Source organism: Pinus tabuliformis, chromosome 2_2 (genome assembly GCF_031772625.1).
Source record: "Pinus tabuliformis cultivar Carrire ecotype Pingquan chromosome 2_2, CPIR1, whole genome shotgun sequence".
NCBI lineage: Eukaryota > Viridiplantae > Streptophyta > Pinopsida > Pinales > Pinaceae > Pinus > Pinus tabuliformis.
The window spans coordinates 456,629,436-456,637,452 of record NC_142300.1 but is presented as its reverse complement, the minus strand read 5'-3'; the positions used below and the strand labels follow the sequence as shown (position 1 = coordinate 456,637,452).

At 38.3% G+C, this 8,017-nt stretch overlaps 1 pseudogene; it reads right to left on the bottom strand.

Moving 5' to 3' along the window:
- Positions 1–6,096: 6,096 nt before the first annotated feature.
- LOC149193227 (putative UPF0481 protein At3g02645 pseudogene) lies at positions 6,097–7,692 on the bottom strand (annotated as a pseudogene).
- Positions 7,693–8,017: the final 325 nt, after the last annotated feature.

The window sequence follows — 8,017 nt, the reverse complement described above, 5'->3', positions numbered from 1 at the left end:
CACTTTTCCCTTCAAGAACTGTGCTAGCTCTTCCTCAAACGGTTCAGTATTTTGGTTACTCTGTGAAATGATTCATCCGCCAGCTCAGCGGTCAAATCGGACTTCAAACGTTCATATGCCGTAGCTTAATTCTCCCCCCGAATCCGGTTTCGCATCAGGTGCAATCTTCGCCATTAGATCTAGGGCCTCTAGATCCTACGGTTATCGCTCTTATAGTACGGTTGACTTGCTCGAATGTTAGCCCGCGATGAGAGCGGTTTTCTCTCTCATCCACCGGACACGCGTCATCCAACGTATGGAATCATGCGTTCCTCTGACAAACCCACTTACCGCCCGAAACGCCTCCGATATTCCACCGGTTTTGGAGTGAGGGACCCGCCTTCGGTTTTAGTGCTTTTCCCACGGTTTCTTGGCTTCCCTTGTGACCGAGCGCTTGGGGGTTTTCCTTCTCTGGGGTTTTTGCCCAGGGTTTTAGCGCTTTTCCTAATCGCGCATTAGAAACAGCCTCTGTTTTATGATCTGAGATTCCTAACTACCATTTTTGCGTCATGCACAATCCCCATGGGCCAACGGTCAGCGCACTTTGACTAAAGGTCCTCGTTACTCTGTGCTAGCTACAAATTATCATTATCCAGAGGTTATTCCTGATAGATGTATGATTTCTTGAAGTCTATCATTCATTCTTAAGTTTTAACAGTCATGGAGTTGTTTGAGGATCTAATTCGGATCAGCTTGTCACGCTGAAACTTTTCCAAGGCCTCATCCTTGCCTTGTAACTAGTGTTGTAACCTCTATTTTTCCTCCTTTGCTTATTGTAGGAGTCTCGTTAGTACTCTGCTTGAATTATTTGGTTGATCTCCTCAAGTTCTTGGAACCATGCAGTCTTTGGTGCTCTTCTCGTCTTTGGCATGACATCTGCTAAAATATTTATCTCATCGCCTGAATCAGAACCTAAGTCAACAAGTACATCTTTTGCAATCCCAAGAGCTGCAATCTTTATCTCATCACCTGAGTCTAATCCCAGGTTGATTGGTTCAACACTTGTAAAACCTACAATTGTGATCTTATCCTCATCCTTTGATTCAGATCCTTGGTCTTGTTGCATGATAGTGACCGTCTTCTACTTCTCTTTTCTGTTATTTCTCTTTGGCCTTAATTCTGGATGCAATTTCTAGCAATGCTCCTCCTCTTTCCATTCTTTATCACAATGAGTACAAGAGGGCTTTGCTTCTTTTCTCTTAGTTGTTTTTCTCCTCTTTCAAAGATCATCTTTCTCATGCTTCCCCCTTCTTCCAAGATGTATATCTGTCACACTAGATTCATCAAGAGTTTTAGGTTCAAATTATAACAATGAATGACGCAAGTAACTATGCAAAGAGCCAATGTATTTCATCAATGTCTCAAGAGAGTCTAATGGAACATTCAATGCTAATTCTTGTTTCCTAAACTCCTTTATAAAATTCTAAACACTTTGACCTTTGTTTCAAATTTTGTCATTCCATCATGGCCTTTTGTTTGTAGCCCAATGGGTAAAACTCTCCTATTAAAGAAGAAACAAACTCAGACCAAGATGAAAGAAGTTTATGATTACTCTTGCCACCTTTATGTAGTTTTCCTTGCCACAATACGAGAGCAGTGTCACTCAATCGAAGGGATGCTAACTGGAGCTTGGCCTCGTCTTCTTTGATTCGTTGTATGCGGAAATATGCTTCAACCTGTCTAATCCAGTTATCTTGTTTTTCTTCATTAAAGTCTCCAATAAGCACATTCAAATCAAACTTGACATCCAATTTGAAAAAAAGGCCTTTTATGAGCTTTTCTAATTTTAGAATGATGAGAAGATGAGGAAAATGTAGAGCATTCACTAACAGATGGAGATGGGGGTTAAGTAGGCTCTTCCCCTCCCCCTTGATTTACTGATGGATGGTCATCTGGTTCTTCTTTCTTCCCCAGTTTCAATACTTTCTTCTCATATTCTGCAAACAATTCATCCATTTTTCTGCCATGGTATAGAAGATCTTGCGATAATTTCGCTCTTCCTCCAATGAAGCATCTTCATCTACCATTTCCCTTCTTTGTGCTGCATGCCCTATTTATGTATCAAAGGACTTAAGTTGTCCTTCACCTCTTTGGATCTTTTCCTTGGTTATCATACACTTGCAAATCACATCAACAAAAGACCTACTCTAATACCAAACTTGATCCAGATCTTTTCACTTTAATGATGCATACATAATTGCATTTAAAAGAGCATGTAACCATATGATGCATACACATAAAAGAAGAAAACTTCAAAAGCAACCATGAGAAAACAAAAGCACACAAAAGTTGATAATAGAGTTCACCCAGTGTGGGTTACATATTTGGGCCCTCCTCAATGTGGGGAGGCCTCTTTCATTAATCTTCAGTGAAAATCAAATTGCATACATTTACAAAAGACACCTTATACCTCCACTTCTAGGGATGGTATGAAAATCCACACCTCTTCTGAAGAAAGGATGGTATGAAAATCCACACCTCTGCTGAAGAAATGGACTACACCATTGAATTCCTGGCAGAAAATAGTGAAAAATAATTATAAACTCGATGGGTGAAAAATAGTTGCCTAGATGAAGAAATGGATTGCACGACTAAACTCCTAGCGAGATTTCGATTCAAATGAGTATAAACTTGACCATGTTATATGTTGGTGACCTCTCGAGCTCTAAGGAATATTTTAGATTCTCTCACATGAATATTCAAAGAATATCCCTAGAATATACCAAGGAATATTCCCCTCATATGGCACACCACAAGGTTCTGCCTGGGTAGAGTTGCATGCACCCAATTTTGAGGTGTCGAGTTTCGTCATTCTCCCCCCAGTTCATGAAATGTGGAGGGTTTAAGTAGTAGTTTGCCGACAATGATTTCAACACCAAGTCGTTGGCCTAACAGTCGTTGACTAATTTTGAAGGCAAGTCGATAGGGGGAGGTTGGGGGTTCAAACTCCCTAACCCACCCCCGTTAGCTTTTGTTGTATACATAATAGCATTGACCGTCGACGATATGGTATTGATTGTTAATTGTCCATGGATCTGACCGTCTTTGCTTTGTTGTTAATGTTACATGGTTTATTGCTAACCACTGACAGGTTATTGGTTAGTGGTTTGTCTACCATCGAGTTTGATTCTTGGCACTCGAACTGCCAATTATAACATAGAGTTGGTAGGTCTGCCAACTTGGTGGCCCACCAATCAAACTTAGACATTTGACTGACGACTTGACACATGTTTGCCAAGTTGCCTCCAAAATTAGTCGATTTCCAAATTAACCACAACTAGTTGCTTTCCAGGTTAGTTTCCACAATTGGTCCACTCCAAGTCCATTAGCTAGTCACAGGGTTCCATTTGGCACCCTGTGATTGGGCCACATGGTGACCCTGAATTGGTTCTAGTTTCTATTTAAAGTGTCAAATTTGTGTCACACATGGCACACTCTTGTTCTGCCACATCATCATGCTAACATCAACATGATGTCACTCTCCCATGTGTCATTCACCCATTCACAAAGAATATTCCCAAAATTTAGCCGATTGTATTCTCCAGTTGTGCCACATGGCATTATACGGACATGCCACGTGGCACCTATGGGTCATGCCCTTGCAAAAAAAATTATCATTTGCTCAAAACTTTAATAGGCTATAACTTTTGTATATGATGTCAAATTGAGGTGTCGTTCACACCATTGGATTTTGAACAACGAGCTCTTCGATTTTAGACAACTTTCACTAAGTTCCAAGGACTTGAAAAAATTGGCCTTTTAGGATCCTCCTCGATCAAACTTTTATCCATAGTAAAGCCTTTCTTGCATTAATATAAATAGTTTGATGAACTTTGTTCTTTTCCATATATCAATTGAATACTCGAGAAAAGCATGTGAAGTTTATTCGTAGTATAGTTGTGGCCCTGTTAATATTTTCCTATTATTTTTCGCCACACTTATCTATTCATATCTTGGATAGTTAGTAAAACTACCATTCTTTCACTCGATTGCATTAATATAAACAATTTCGTGAAGCCTCACATTTTCAGTATATATCTAATCCAATGTTGGAAAGAGATATGTGAAGTTTATGCTTCATATAAATGCAACCTTGTTAATATTTTACTAATATTTTCCTCCATTTTTATATAAGTAGCCCAAATAGCATTCTAGTAAAGCAAATTTATTACTTCCTATTCAATGTGAAATTATGTTGAGACATGGTACTTATGGATAAAGTTGCTTCTATCTTTTTAAATTGCTCTTACAAACTAAAATAAAATAAATTTTATAATTAAGCTTTTCTATATGTACAAAATCACTTCAGTTAATTTTAGTTTCAATATTAAAATTATAAATACAATTTTCTTATTTTTTTAAACTGCGTTTTATTTTAATTAATTAAAACATTATATAATTTAAACAAATTAATTATATATATATATATAATTTCCTTCACACTTTTCATTTCAGTCTTTTATCTTTTCGATTTCTTTGTTTTCAGTGTTTCATTTCTAAATATTATTGTTCTTTTATTTACATTTTTTTATTCCGTTTATTTTTAATGTTTTCCTTTTGTGGTTTTTAGTGTCAGATGATCAAAAGTCAACTTGGATTAATATATTAATTTTTTTTTCTTCACTATTGCAGTACAACAAACTCTTGACACAGCTGGCATGTATGAGAACTATGTTCAGCGAAAAATATTGTATGATTCCATGATCGTGTCTTATAAATGCTTATATTTCTCTTCATTTGAATATATTATAATTATATAATTATTTTTCTTTATTTAAGATTAATTTTTAATACTTTTCCAATCTTTAAATAAATTTATTAGTCCCTTTTGTGTCAATGCTTTTGTATTTTTTTTAAATCCATGATTTAATTTTGATTAAATAATTTTATGATCTAAATTTGTAAAGTGTTCGTTTAACAACCGTGTAGTTATTTACTAATATATATTTTATTATTTCATTGAATTATATTAATTTGAATTTTGGTATATATTTTCATTTTTTTATTAGCTTTTATTAGGTATATATAGGAGTAGCGATTAAATTATATCTAGCAACTTTTTTTCTATTTCATGTTATTATATTGTATTATTTTTTATTTACCATTTAATTTATATATATATATATTTCGAGGTGGAAGAGTTGTCCGGAAAGTTATGGAAATTCTAGTCATATTTAGCGAGGATTTTTGTAAATCCAAATTATAGTTGTTAAACTTCAAAATTTTAGGTGTCCTAGATGTTTTTGATTGTGCTGAATCCATTTCTACCATCAAAAACACGATTCAAACACTGCCTCTACAAGACTTTTTGAAATTGTCTTGCCCCCATTCCGGCCTGTGCTGAATCCATTTCTACCATCAAAAACACGATTCAAACACTGCCTCTACAAGACTTTTTGAAATTGTCTTGCCCCCATTCCGGCCACTTTTAACTGTCCAAGCAATTCCAGTCCAAGCAATTCCTCCGTTTCCTTAGACTACTCCTATATTTTTAATAAAAATAAATTTGATTGAAAATAAAATATAGAAATAATAGTAAATTTAAATTTGATTGAAAATAAAATATAAAAATAATAGTAATTTTAAATGTAATTTTGTTTTTTTACTTTTCACTGTGGAAAAGCAACACGAATATATGCATTCTGATTGAAATTAAGATCAGCCTTTCTCCCTCATGTTAGTCCGTGTAATTGTCTACCACGTATCTGTAGATTATACTCTTCACGATAGTCAGTGTAAATAAATCATTACCTCATATCGGTACTTTATAGTCTCTCAAGGTAGCCGGCGTAAATCATTACCACATATCTGTATTTTATAATATTCACGGTTCGCCTCCTCAAATGATGATACAGCAAGACATGGTTTATAATGGCAGCGACACGCCAATCTAACCATGTCACGAGAACCCGCAAAAGCAACCAGAAGTGGCAGTCTTCGATTTGGATCAAAGCAATTTCCAGTATTTTTGGAGTACGTTTGGGCAACCCATTCGATTCTGGTACGTACCTCTAGTTTTCTGGTGCGCACTTTTCCAGGATATTGTATTTGGTTTAATCAGACTTTGCAATCATAGAGAGAGCAGAAGGCCTGCAAGCAAGAGATACCCAAAAGTATCATTGCAGATACCAGAGCTACGAATTGCCACGAGCCGAATATGTGTTTCTTCACAAACTTGACCACAACAACTTTCCATTTTCTCTTATAATACATATTAACATCCTCTATCACTTTGTCTAGAAATTCAACTTTTGTGACATGAACGCACTTACCCATGCTGTTCCATACGCTCGCTACCTCCCCGTCGCCTTTCAGATGGTTGGAGATAATTCCCTTCTCTCTCAACAATCTTACATCTTCTTCGCTGTCAATTATCCCGTTCATGAAATCGATGTACCGGGTGAAAACCAGCGGACCGGGCGCCGCTGAAGCTTCAAATGCCACCAGATTTCTCAAAATTACGTCCGTGTTGGCATCCAATTTTATGCTGGGGAGGTAAAGCGTGGCAGTCTTCTCATCAAATTGTATTGTGGTGAGGTCACCATAGGTAGGGACGAATGTGACTCCGACAGAGTGTAAATCTGCCACGGATGGAATAGCCAGTTCGTCTCGCGTGGGTGGTATGATCTTAACGACGGATTCTTCGCCATTCCCCTCTTCGTCTCCCTCTCCTTCCGCCGATTGGATGGTATCATTTTTGACATGAAGATTGAAGGATCTTAGGCTTAGCAATCGCCCACGCAACTTCGTGAGAAATCGAAGGGGGCGAATGTTTAGAGTGGAGAGAGCCTTCCATACCAATTTACTTAAGGCCGGTCTAACCGTTGAACTGTCTACTGCGTCAGGCGACTCCGTTTCTTCCTCATCAGTTGGCTCTGGATTCTGATTGTTGCAAACATTAGGGACGATGGCGTAGTACAGCACCTCTAGGACGTGCCCTCTCCCATTTATATAGAGATCTGAGTTGTCGGGAAACTCGAAGGTGAAAGGAGATAATTCCTGGCAAACAAACCTTAGCAACCTGGAGAGCGTCTCCTCTGCCTGTACTTTAGAACCCATCTGCAATTCCAAAAGCTTGTGCAATAGAAACAGCGGCAGTTGATTTTCCAGCATAATCACATCTCTGACAATAGAGTTGTGAGCAGCGCTGTTGCCACTCAGATCCAAGACTCGTCCCAGTTGCTTGAACTCCGCGCCCGGGGTATTGTTGGCGTGTCTGATATAAAACTGCAAACATTCAAGAAGGAAAGCGGCGTCCAGTGACATCACCCATGCCAAGGTTTCTTCCTTGTAGTCGATGAACTTGTGATAACAGCTCCGGATTTGCCAGTCGTGCTTCTTAAAATCCTCCACGACGACGGACTGAAACTTGCCTCGTTTGTTGATTCTTTTCTCAAATCTGTGAACAGCTGCAAGTTTGTAGCGCTCCATCTCATAGAGCTCAGATCTCCAGTGGTGATAAGGACCGATGGAAACGGTTTGAGGAATGTACGCTTCGGGCTTCAGTGCAAATAACTCTTTGGGCACATTAAACACGGACGCACAGAAATCCTCATCCTCTTCTTGTTGGAGTATATCCAGGCCTTCGTTAATTTGAATAACCCAAATATTCTCATCGATTTTCTTTTGAACAATGCTAGTGTTGGATTCCATGTTTCAGGGTGAGAGACAACGAGGCGCGTACAAAATTGTTGAGAAATGTTTGGGAATATAGGAGAAAAATTAAACATGTATGAGACTCGTATGTATCCGCGGGGCTTATATAGAGCGAAGGTAGCGGCGGGTCAACACTTCCGCTGGGGGAGGTGACGGGTAAGCTCTAAGGCTTCCGCGTCAACATATGAGTGCTGGTGGCTATTCCGAAAGTAGAGGTTTAAAACTTGAAAGGTGTCTAACGGTTATTATTAATATTAGCGGCGGGTCAACACTTCCGCTGGGGGTGGTGACGGGTAAGCTCTTCTAAGGCTTCCGGGTCAAC